Source organism: Taeniopygia guttata, chromosome 1A (genome assembly GCF_048771995.1).
Source record: "Taeniopygia guttata chromosome 1A, bTaeGut7.mat, whole genome shotgun sequence".
NCBI lineage: Eukaryota > Metazoa > Chordata > Aves > Passeriformes > Estrildidae > Taeniopygia > Taeniopygia guttata.
In genome coordinates this window covers 29,654,612-29,668,254 of record NC_133025.1, presented here as the reverse complement: position 1 = coordinate 29,668,254, position 13,643 = coordinate 29,654,612, and the positions used below count along the sequence as shown (strand labels likewise).

Below are 13,643 nucleotides of genomic sequence, written 5' to 3'. Positions count from 1 at the left end.
TGCAGCTTAATCTTTTATTCCAAAAGCAGAACTGCCAAAGGAAGCAATCTAGAAATACAGAGATGTACTGGAAACAATAATCAAAGTGCTAAAAAACAAAACCTGAGTCAGACTGACAACAGGTGACAGAGAAAATGTAAATATGTGTAATTACTGCTTTAGATACCAAATTTTTCACATTTTTCAAAAATGATATGTAGATAAATTGCAACACATTGCTCCCCCTTGTGACTAAGCCTGTTTTTCTCAAATCATCTTTTGCTATTCAAAAAAAGTCTGCAGGTGAAAGCACCATAAAAACGACTCTGTGCTCATTACCAATACATATAGCAAAGTCAAATCCAGAAAAACACTTATTTCTTTTTGCCTTGCTTAAAGAGAAACTGCACATTGGGTCCGAACAACTACACAAGAATAAGAGAAACTGTAGACTGGGTCCTAACTCCTACACAAAAATAAGAGAATTCAGGGATACCAGGGACAATTCAGGATCAGAATTTGAGAGCCATAGCTGCAATCCCTTTGAAAACCCTGGAAATCCCTTTGAACCCCTTAAGAAAAAAAAAAAAAAAAAAAAAAAAAGCTGATATACTGTAAAAAAAATAGACTTTAATCACAGAAGTTATATACAAAAAAGTAAACAGTCAAGCAGCTTGGCAAATTAATTACCTCAATGACAGTTAATTTAGCATTAAAAATGTAACTTTCAGAACTATCTACACTCCAGTACATAAAGTCAATTTAAAATATCCACTGTAGCCTTAAATTCACAGTGATATTTAGTTGAAAACCCTTCATAAAATTAAGTCAAGATCAAAGCTGCCTAAATGTACAGATTTTAATTGTGCTGAAAAATTATGATACCAGGTCAATTAAATTATAATAAAAATACTGTAAAATCAGAAAGTAATTTAAAACATTTATATTTCTCTTTGTAATGCTAAAATATTTACTATATGAGTAAGCTTTTGTATAATTGTTGTCAGTAGACACTGAATAATTAACTCATCATAAATCAGAAAGATTTTAAGGAAACAGTATTCCCACTGACCTCTGAGGAATAGTTCACATTCATTAAATTAGTAATTATTTTATGAAGTGAGGCATCAATGACATAACCATACCTTTAACATGTTAGAAAACATTTTTTTTCTTAAGAAAAGGGCACATTTCAGAAGAAATTAAAGATCTCAGAGCTAATAAGGCAAATCATGCTGTACTGTATCACCTGCAAATACCATTCATTTCTGACTAGAGTTCAGGATATTCCAAGTACTACATATGCTATTGTTACATGAACCACTGCCATAGCCCTTCTTATTACGTAAACCCTTGAGTCAGTTAAGGAGTCAGCAAAAATCTTCCTGCATAGTCATTTGCTTTTAGGGTTTTCAAAATACTAAAAATTACACTTAAATATGGTTGCTTTTATCTTTAAACTAAAAATACTCAGTTATCTGAGCTAAGCTTCAACTGAGTATCTGCACAGAAAGTAAAACCTTCTAAAATTTTAAGGTTTTAAAGCCACAGCTCAATACTGTTCAAAAATCTAAATCCTAGGTTTTCTCTTCCCCTACATTTCCTTACCTTTTTATCCCACTTCTTTCCTTTAGCTTACATCTTACATCCAGATGAATCAAATCTGTAATCTAATAAATTTTAATTAACAGAGCCTGTGCATTTATGGTCAAGACCAAAAAAAGCAGTTCAAAGACAGCCTGACCTTCTCTTTTTCTGTCCAATCATTTACTCTTCAGAGAGCTCATTCAGAAAAGTAGGAGGATTCTACATTGGCTTTCCAGTCATTTTTCAAACTGAGCAGGGGTCAGATGAACACTAGATCGGGTGCAGGGGAAAACAGCAGGTGTACATAGCCAAGGATGCCACATGTACCATTTCTACACTGGCAGAAATGGTACTTAGACAAGCTACACTGCTCTAGCTTGTCTAATAATTGCTGGGGCTAGAGCTAATTTCCTTGCATTTGCTGGTCTGAGTCAAAGCTTGAGCTTAAAACAGTTTCATTATTGAAATAAAATTTCATAGAAACATTGAATAAAATGAAGTAAAAATCCTTATACAGAAACACATACGGTACTAAAATACAACCTGCCAATTATTCTGGACTTGTCCATTCTACCAAGACTGAACAGCTACTCTAAGCATTAAAAAAATGCTGCATGTATCATAAAATAATTCATGCTGTTCCATAGTGTTATATGGAAGATATATACTTAACCTTATGCTTTTTATTAAAGCCATGTCTCATGCAAGCTCAACAATATCAATATCCTAGATGTTCTCTTCTGTTAACATCTACTTTATTGAAATGTGTTAAAACAGTTCCACTGAACACAGAAAATCTCAAAGTTCAAGAATTTACTTCCTTTCTTCCCTCTATGAAGAAAATTTAGGTATATATTAAAAGACCTTTGCAAACTAAAATGGTCATCATTTGTTCAGTGTTGACAAGAGTCACAAAGTTCTCACAAATGTCTTATTAAGCATTTCACAAGAAACCAGGATTCAAATTACTTTTAAGCAATGATCTAATTTTTCCCTACGCCAATGCAAGGACTGATGTCACTTTACTAAATTGTGAGCTCTTTACGTTGTTATTCAATTTACCAAGGTTCCACCTCTTCAAAGAAGAATCCTCCTTTCTTACCTCACCCCAAACTATCAAGATTGATAACGAAAAGCTGAAAACTAAACAAAATAAAGCCCTCAATAATCTCAAAGCATCAGTTACAAATGCTAAACCCTGCCTTCCATCCAACCCAAGAAAAACCCAAACCTCAAACCAAATAACAGAAATATGTTCCCCGCCTCTAACGCAAACACTTTATTCTCTTTAAGATACTCCTAGTATTCAAGGAGAATGCTGCACTATTTGTAAATCCATTGCGTGTTAACAGCACTGTAATACTAAATTTCAACTACAATAACCAGACTGTAATAGACTCTTCAGTATGATTCCTTTACGAAACAGAAGTACCAACTGTTTACAGACAGCTGTACAGACCTCAATCCTCCAAACGTTCCTTTTGTTTCCTGCAGAGAGAATGCATGGCCTGGAATTTCAGTGTAGAGAAAAAGCTTTGTAAATTAGCTGTACATAAGCTTTACTAGTCATAAATTCTAATCTCAATGGTATGGCATACAGCTACTATGCAAACAGCAAAACTGTTTAGCATAAACACGTCTTGCTCTAAATATACAAGAAATTTAAAAATAATAAATAGAGCTTTTCTATTAATGAAGAACAATTGTACAAATGCTCATGTGTTATAATCAGTTGCAACAGCTAATTTCATGTTTCAAAACAATTTGGATCTATCTGTAGTTATAGGCTAGAAAGGTATACTTTGGTCAGAGAAAAAGGTTTTCAGGAATTCAAAATGCTTCCTTAATTTCACAAAATCACAGGTAGTACACCTCAGCAATAACAATCTTTTAAACTTCTCTTTTAGTTTCAATACAACTGAACAATTATGTTCCGACAAAGAAAGATGCAGCAAGTTATATTAAAAAAAGAAGCAAAGCAATTAACTAAATGAAATACCAGAATTGAATTACTAATGAAACAATGTATATGGGATAAAAAAGTTTTTAAAAAGTCTTTAAAAAGCCCACTTAAGTACTACGTTGAAGCCTTTATGGAGATGGAGTAATAAGGAAAATTGCCTTCTGTACACATGTGGAAAGATGCTCCACACTGTTAGTGTGGCACTCTGAACGGGTGTTACCTATTGGACACATGAACCAAAATATTCAAGAAACTGAAATGCAATGAAACCCATTTACAGCCACTCTTGGCCTTTCAGCTTCGATCACTCCTCTGTTCAGAGACGTTTAACTTAAATTAAATAAAGAAATAAATGGAACAATAAATAAATTTTGAAAAAGCTACACACCCCAAACCAACACTACCACCACTCCCCAAAAACAACAAAACACATACACAGCTCTGGTGAATAGCTAGAACAACAGGATATGCCAAGTATTGAAAAATAGGAAAATACATGGGCAACCAGAGACAGACATGTGCAGACCGACTACTTTTGGAAGGGCAAGTGATTTCAATGTTTTCTGAAAACTCAGTTACTTTCAGGATCTCTTGATTTGGAAATCAGAAGATCATATTGCTTTGAAAATCAAATTCATATTACACATTCTGTTCCTCTGACAGCAATAAGTCACTTTGTTCCATTCAAGTTGTGAGAAAAAAGTTCTAGGAAGATGAGTAGTGTTTTTGTCCGTGAAAAATACTTATTTAGCAACAATACAGGTTTTTATTCAGCCCAGTGATTTTTAGGCTTGTTTTCAGATACTTGGGAAAAAATGCTAATAAAAAGAAGCCTACACTAGGTACATCTAGGGACGTGTATAATTTACTACAAACAGTAGCCCTGAATGGGCTTACAGTATACCAGACACTGGTTCATGTAACAGTATGAAACATCTGGCTCATTTGTATATTTTGTCTCCCTTTACCAGGACACAATAAATGTGCCAAAAAATATATTAAGCCAATGTCTGGCAAAACATGATATGCAGACATGAACTATCACAATCCAACTATCAGTTCCCTCCTCACCTTTTTATTCAGCTGAAGAGCAAGCAGGTACCATTTCTACCATAGCTCTCCACCTCACGTTTCTTGAAACTGTATTTCTAACAGCATTACTAGTGGGAAACTGACAACATGACCTTGCACCATTTCAAGTCTGCCTTAACACCTTCCATTATGATGCAAAATAGACAACATCCTAGATAATCATGAGACAAAATCCTGACTGTAATAAGGATTTCACACTATTTGTATTACTTTAAGTGAGAATTCCTGCATATAGTCTCTCTTTGCCCCTAATTTGACATGACTCTTGCTCTAAACTCAAAAGGACTAAGGAACTCATGACAACTCACAAACTTGGGGTGCCAATCAAAAGCTGCAACCTTTTCAAAAATATACCATCTTTATTAGAAAATCCATTGCAGTGCTATAGCTTGAATCTATGCCTGATACAGTTACTTGAAAATCCAATCCAGTTATAAAGCCTAATAGTAGGCAGTATTTTAATCCCATAGAAGGCTGTTTCTCAGCAGGGTCAAAGCATTTAAGCTTGACTCTACTACTCTGCTGCTGCTGGAACACACAGTGGATACTGGTGCCACACACTGCAATGAAAATCCTGCTTAGAACTTAACAAAGCTGCTGCTGCAGCTGCCTCAAGTAATGTACCACTTATTTACTCATCTCATATATGTTCACTTACTAAATTCCTGTCCCAAGAATTATCCTAGAGTAGTTTCTGAAAATGGCAAACACAACAACCTGCTACAAGGCTCTGCTCTAACTTTTAGTGTACACCAACAAACTGCCTCAAATTTGATTTCATGTCTGAGTGTTTTGCCAGTGTCATCAGCAATCTTTTCAGGTTGTTTTTTTTTTTTTTCCCTGGCCCTGAAGGCACCACAAATTCCAGTTCAACAGTTAAAACCAATTATCATCAGAACTGATGCTTGCAGCTGAATCCTTCAAAAACACTTGCATTTTCCATCTTCACCTTGTCTACCTCAGAAACAGACTACCTCATATTAGGCTTCCAGTGAAACACTGCACACGTGATTCTCAGCATTATTTGTTTGATTTCTGCTTTATTGTGACCACCTAATAGGACAGGCTGAAAAATCAAGACTCTTAATGCTGTACTCGGCCAGCACGCCAGACAAATAGGAAACTCCACTAGCTGTGCTTTTCAAACACCTGGTGGAGTGTCCCACAACGTGCATGCAGGATACTGCGTCGGCCTGTTTGGAACGAGGTCCCATGTGGGCCCATCAGATCATACACCCCGTACCAGGGGTTCTAACATCCAGCCTCAATCCTGACAGATCCTGTCACACTTCAAGAGATTTGTGTGTGAACTCGCAAGGCCTTGTGCAGATTAAACAGCCCAAGCCTGTTATACATAATCACATACAAACTATAATTGCATTTAAATGGAATTTAAATATGTTACACTTTAGTGCCACATTTTTTAACACAAGTCTACATGATAGACAGTCCAATTTTGTTGGAATTTGGTTATAAAATTCTTATCCTGCCAAGAAACCGTTGCAAACAGAGGAAACCCAAATACATGCCTTCATGAAGTTCTGAGTCTTTTCTAAGGCAATCTTTGTTAATCTTCGTTGGAAGAAGTGTAAAAGTTATGAGCATCCAAGCTTCACTTTGTCAGACATTACAAGAAGAAGATTCAATGCTTCAAAGATAAAAAAAATCATTCAAGTCAACAAAAATACCTTGTTAGTATCTATAGGAACACCAAAGAGGAAAGAAATTAAGATCCTACTTCATATTTTCATACTCATAATACTCCAGCTTAGATGGGAAATAATAGAAGATATATTATCAGCCAACTAAAGCACTTATGCTGGAGAGCAGTTTCAAAATATTGAGGTGGCTGAAGAGTCTCTGAAGAAACTGCACTACCAGCAACTCCAACAGATTCTAGATAAATACACTGCTATATAAGCTTGTCTTAATTTATTTTTCAATTTTATTTAAATGCAATCTACTTGTGATCCACAGCTGTGGTCCAAACTTCTTTTATAGGAGTAACTCTTCTACTGAATTCTCACTGCTTCCCAAAAACAATTTAAATACAGCATCACCTCTTACTGCTTTAGTGACTGCTTCATCAGACCCACTGGGCTTCACATCCAGGAATATCTGAGCTATACAATTAATAACAGTATTAATTCTCCAATCTTTATCTTTTCAACAAAGGCAATTCCCAGACGTATTCCTCTTAGTAATACTACAGTCACTCTGTTTCCATCTAGGATGACAGCTCATCAATCTCAAGTATAATTGCAGTCTGGGTTTAGTTCTTCAAGCAAAACATCAGAACCCTCTAGATTTGTTATTATCTCCATCACATTTTCACAAATTCTTGAGAAACCCCGAAGTTAATCTATTTTGAGAAATGATCTACAGAACTATCTAGATTTCTCCACAGTGCCTGAACACAAGAGTATCTGAATGGCAAACATGCACTAATACAGATGGTACCACAAGTTCAGAACGCCTGTAGGCGCACACAGGAAATTTTAACTAAGCATTGTGTGGTGTGCCCATAGCACAGTGATAACATACTACTGCCCAAACCCAGTCACCTTATTTGAGACCATCATCAAAATCCCAAATACCAACACATCAGGAAAGTCAGTGTAACAATTTCAAGTATTCATGTATCCACTGCAAAGCTGGCAGCAATACAAATTAATGTCTCTACACCGTGTTGTGAAATACGTACTGTGAAAGTAATAATAAAATTTTCAACTAAATACAGCTTCCGACATAGCATTAGTTATAAATAGCATGTCTTATAAATCAAGAGTCTGCACAGAATGCTAAAACGTGCTAAAACTCAGTGAACACTTTTTAGGTCACTAAGTGAAGTATCGAGGTAAATACTAAAATAAAATAATTTGTTTATGTGGATTCCTTCACAAACATATATCCTAGGACTGGGTGGTATTTTGCCAACAGATGTATTTATCTAGTAAGTGTGTTTAACATGAAAATATTTTAAATATATATACATACAAAACACATCCTTTAAACAAAATACCAGAACAAAGTTATCATTCCTACACAACATGGTAACTTACAGCATGTTTAAAAGATGGGGGCTTCCATTAAGAAATAGTGGCTTATACTTTGTCAAATACCAAAGCTAAAAATCTATTAGATACTCCCAAGATTAGAATCAAGCAAAAGCACATTCAACACCTTATAGACTTTCAACACCAGAGATTAATGACGATATGTTCTGAAAGTATTTCCTGAGTCAAGCAACTACAAATATGAAGACATTTTAATGCAAATACACAAGTACACATTCAACATGTATCACGTATGAAGTTGTGTAACTTTCGTAACGGTGAACATGAATAGGTGTTAAACTAACCTGTATAAGTATCCTACAAATATTTACTCTGTGAAAAAACTACACATGTTATAAACAAGCATGGCTTCACTTGACCATTACTTCTCTTATTATTTAATTATTATGAAATTTAAATTGGAGAAGTACTTTTTATGTGTATTCAGGTAGCACAAAAGAAAGTGGAGAAAGAAACTTTGACTTGTTAGAGCAACATAAAATTCTATCAGAGCACAATCTGAAGACCTGTTCTCACCAAACAGAAAATTTCTGTGGCAATTCTGTTCTAGGTGTTTTTTCCAAATTCAGTATGTAAGCGGGCCTTGTAGTACATATGATTAAGAAAGTGATTCCCTGTTTTCTTTTGGTTTCAGAGTTCCATTATCAAATATGCAAATAGAGAGAGCTAGTATTCTTTTGCAAGAACTTTTTACTTTCAGGCTTTCAGGGACTTCATTACTGTTTTCAGAGAAACTTGACTAAGGGATTTTGTATGCAAGGAGTAAATTCTTTAATTTTGTGCCTGCTAAGCATTACACTGAAGTTATTTTCACAACAATAATGCCCTGAGAATTTATCCCATCAAGAATTCGCAGTTCTTTGACTTTCTGTCAAACCATTATAAATAACACAGCTCACTATATTATCACAGATGGTAATAGCCACTTACCTTGTCTATGCAGAATAAATTTATCCTACAAAGGCATAATCTGGCAAAATACCACAACACATGAACAAAATAACATGCTTATAACATGAACATAATCACATGCTTACAATTAAAATTACACACTTACTCAAAACACTTTGCTAAACTGGAATCTGGCTCATCTGCAAAGACTTGAATACTACTTTTCAACCAAAAATATTATCTTGCACATTTTTGAAATTTAGGATTACACACTTTTCAATCTGCAGTAATAAGAAAAAATACTCTTTGAACTAAAAAATCATTAAAATTTTTATAAAATCTGTAACACCTCCTATTTTAAAATATTAAAAATATTTAATTTTTAAAAATAATCGAAAATATTAAAGATTTGTAACACTAAATATTTGTGTATTTCACTATAAATCTGCCAACAGAAATGCTGCTTATAGATATTAATCAAACACCACTGACAAAAAACATGTCAGTTGTTTCTAGAATGAGGTGTGCAAGTCCAGACTATACACAGTCAAAGTACTATCTTAATTATTGGAAAATGGCCCTTTCCCCCTGCCCTATTATTAATCCATACTCTTTACTGCATTCTGGCAGTGATTTGACAAGAAGGGCCAATAGGTTCCATAGCAAGCCTGGTAATTAGAAGGATATTATACATGAGTACAATAATTGTAGATTTAAATCTCATGAAAACAGATTCTAGATTTTGGCAATTGCTCTAGCCACCATGGTAAACATTTTCACAATACTTATTTCAGTGTTATTCAACAGTTACTAAGAAAACCCCAGAAATATAAAACACAGAATAAAACTATAGAATTTACTGATGCCTAATGCTTATAATCTATTTCTTAAACTTATTGAGTCTACAAGCATTTACTAAAAACTTACAGCCATGCCATTTCTTCACTTCACATAGCTATCTGTAACTTCACCATTACTTTCTGCACAGATTTGGCAACTTTAACAGTTGCACTTTTCTGCCTTCATCACAAACCAGTCTTTTCCTGCAAATAAATTTAGTTACAATTTCTCTGCCAAACTGTATTCCACACTCTGACCACATAATCGAAGTACATGTACTTGTTTATATGTCTTTATTTATGTGGTAAATCAAACAAAATACAAACATTAATTAATTGCTGAACACTCTACCAGGGATTAAATATTCATGAAAAAAAAAAAGTAATTAAAAAAAATCAGAATAAGAGGATACTGCTGGGATTCTGCACACTAGGAATAGAAATTCTTTAAGGTCCAAATGGAGAGGAAAAAGCCACCTTGGGAGCAACTACTTTGTCTCAAAAATCTTTCCAGAAATCAGTCCGTAAAAATGAATGCAATTGGACCTTCATAAAAACAATCAACCTAAAAAATTGGACCTTCATAAAAACAATCAACCTAAAAATATGTTTCAAATAAATACAAACCTACCCACAAGGAAAGTAAAATAATAATTATAATAATGACTAATTTTACATTTTTTGATCACCTAACAATATGCAGTTATATGGTTTAAAGTATCCTAGTGCATTCTGAGAATGCAGCCAAGTGCAAATTTAGAAATGATGATAAAGAGGTAACATATTGATTTAGCTGTCTAAAGTTGTACAGGCTACACATCTATACCGGTAAAATCAACAGTGCTGTGAGCATTCCTGTGCATGGAAATGAACTGCCTGCACCACTAAACTGCTAAAGAGGCACCCAAAACAACTTCTGTCCAGGTCAATTACCATTCTTTCAAGCAATCTGAAGGCACCATTCAGAGAGCCATCCTTGGTAAGGGGACCATTCCCAGAAGTAACTTTGGATACTACCCTCTTTTGGACCTAGGACTATGGACGTGAGCCATGTTATGTCAATTAGCCTCAGACACACTTAATTCACTAATATAGATACAGCAAGAGAATCACTGAATGCTACACAGATGGCCTCTAGCTTAACATTAATTCTGATAAAGCATGAGGAAAGCAGAATGACAGATGAAGTGTCACTCCTTCAGAAAACATTTTAGAATAACTGACACAATAATCATGAAGAATTTATAAGCATTTTATTTTTGTTTTTTTTTTTGTAACTGTAATGTAAAGCCATTAGAACATATACAAAAATAAAAGAAAGACAACAAATAGGCATGATGAATATAGATAAAGCCCAAAGATCAGATTTCCTGTTGGAAAATATTCATCTCCGTCACTGAAGATAATCATTGCAAATTGCTTTAAAGGCAGAAGGAAGAGAATTTTGGAGTATTAGAATGAAAAAAATAAACCAACTGTTAACAACTTACAAATCTAACAAATTACTCAATGAGAAGGCTGTTGTGAAGTACATAATAAAACCACTCAAACTCTAATCTTATATAAAATAGATACAGATACTAAAAATGTGTTGAGCATATTGGATGAGAAATTATTCTTTTATAGGAAGGCTAAAAAAGAACACCTCAGTATCAACTGTGTTCAGGTGTTAAGTATCAGAAAATGCCTGGAGTATGTATAGTCCCTGCTGGTGGTCTGGGGTTTAGGGGAGATAAAACCTGATCCTCCACTGTGGATTAACCAGCCTTTTCAAATACTGCATAAACCCAGTAAGGCTTATTGTATTTCTAGTATTTTGAATGGAAATAACTTCTGGCAAGATAAATGCCCTGCAATAAACATTCTGCGTACTTTTTCAAGAGACACAGGTTAGGGACTTCTAAGACTGAAGAAAGTTCATTACAGAAAGCAATAAAGACACATGGCATCTGTATTAAGCAATATATGGGCACGTAAACAAATATTTTCCTACATGATTATCCAGATGTTATTCTTTCTTACCTCAGAGCCTTCTACACTCTACATAAATTTGAATAGTTCTTAAGCCTACCTGCAGGTTGGCTTTGAGCAACTTGATACAGTAAAAGATGTCCCTGACCATGGCAAGTGGGTATGTGTGTAGGGTGTGTGTGCCATGGACTATATGGCCTTTAAACTCAAAGCAGTCTATGATTCTGCATTATTACAGCATATAATGACTGGATTTGCTACATTTCCTTGAGGCTTCCTTTAGACTTCTACAGTGTCTAATATCTCATTAAAACAAACAGATTTTTGAAAACCTAGCCATAAACTCAAAACAGTGTAGTTCCACAAAAAAAAGACACTTTACTTAAGTTTCCAGATGAGACCAACATATGGTGCTAATCCCTTTCTTTAAGTACTCAATATTCTGAAACCAGGCTACCTCAGCATCACATAAACTCTGGACACATTTTGAAGATTCTTCTTCAGACTAGTGAAATCAACCAAGAGGCAGAGTTCATTTCTACAAAAAGAGTAAACCTTCTCAGAAATAGATTTCAAACACGAAACTAAAAACAAATCTTCAGTATTTTCTGCTCACATGTAACAGGCATGCTCGGCAACAGATGGGGAAAAGAGTAAATCCTTAAGTAGCATAGAAAGCATTAAGCCAGTGACAACATCCAATCCCCTGGAAAGACTGTGACACAAGGAACAAACCACATAAAATACCTTCTTTATGCACTACCTTAAAATGATCAGTGGACAGTTAAGTTTTACATTGTTCGCAGCTGTTTTATGAAGTTATCTAACACTTGAAATAAACGGACTGATGTTGCGCTGCCACCAACAATGTATTTACAAGATTCCTCAAGTTAGCAGGCTGTAGAGGGACCAGTACCTGACAGCTGATGATGGTAATCCAGGACACACTGAAATGCTGATGTCAGATCCCAAAGTAGTTTAACAGTAATTTCTCCTAACAGCCTGAAATCCATGTCTTACACAAGCTGTGTGCGCTTGACCAATGTGAATATGGAATAGAGCCCATATCCAGATTTTGCATCACTTGTGCAAGTTGCCCTCTGTCTTCACCACCAAATATACAGCTGAGCTTTTCTGGCAGTTTGGAGGGTGTTGTTTAGTTTGTTGTTTGGGGTTTTTTTAATGGACCAGAGGCTCTAACTCATGCCCGAAGTAACCAAAGATTTCTTCTGGGTGGCTTCCTTTGGGAAAGATATGGAAAGCATAATTAAATATTTTTAGATGTTTTAAGCTCCTGGGAGCAGGGGCATACCAGATAAATTACAATAAACTTACGCAAGATAGACAACCAACTAACTACGTTTCTGGGCAGCTAGTTTTTATAACACATGCATGACTTCAAAACAACATACTGTGGCCACTAAAAAAGAGATTGCTTTTAAAAAGAAAATAAAAGTACCTTTAGAACTGTGTGTTCAGTCTATCAATCAAGCTGCATTCTAGCAACATAATCTCACAAGTATTTTGTAATACTATAGGAAGACATAAAAAGAATCTGAAAAGATGAAAACAATTGAAGAAAGGGGTTTAAGACTGTAAAAGCCAGGGAGATATTGTGGAAGGTGGACACTGATTTAGGAGGTAAAGTGGAGACTGAGAAAACTCTATACTGTCCCTTTAATACACTAGGCTTATAAAGGGGGAAAGAATATCCAGAAAACAAATCAAATTTCCCAAAGTTAGAAAATAAACTTTAAAAATTTAGCAAATCAGATCCTAAATGAGTATAAAACATATGCCAGCCAAAGAGAAGAGGACAAGGAAGGCTTTGGGAAGAAGCTGCCGGCAGCATGCACAGTGGCAGAAAAGGGAGACCATACACTGGCTGTATGGTCGGCTGCAATGTGCCTGCAGTAGCTGACCCTGTCAGAATGCACAGACAGAACTTTGCGTATGATACAGATTAAGAGGAGGTGAAGGAGAAATGAAATGACATTTACTTTCAAAGGAAACAGAGGAAGATTATAAATTGTAACAGATGATGTAGAGGAGGCTGGAGAAAAAACCTGCTAATTTTCCTCCCAGCTGCTTGAAGTTACTATAACGGAATAACAGAATAATCAGGTGAAGGTGAGCACTATATTCCTGGCTTCCTTCCCCAGCTCTGTTAATGACTCCTCTCTAAACATTAAGAACTGCGAAGAGACGGAAAAGAAAATAAAAACAATAAACCAGCAGCAGTAT

At 35.1% G+C, this 13,643-nt stretch overlaps 1 protein-coding gene across 2 annotated transcripts in view; it reads right to left on the bottom strand.

The window, feature by feature from the left end:
* The window catches only part of ARID2 (AT-rich interaction domain 2), a 91,479-nt gene that overhangs the window by 38,738 nt on the left and 39,098 nt on the right, over positions 1 to 13,643 (bottom strand). The window lies entirely within an intron of this gene.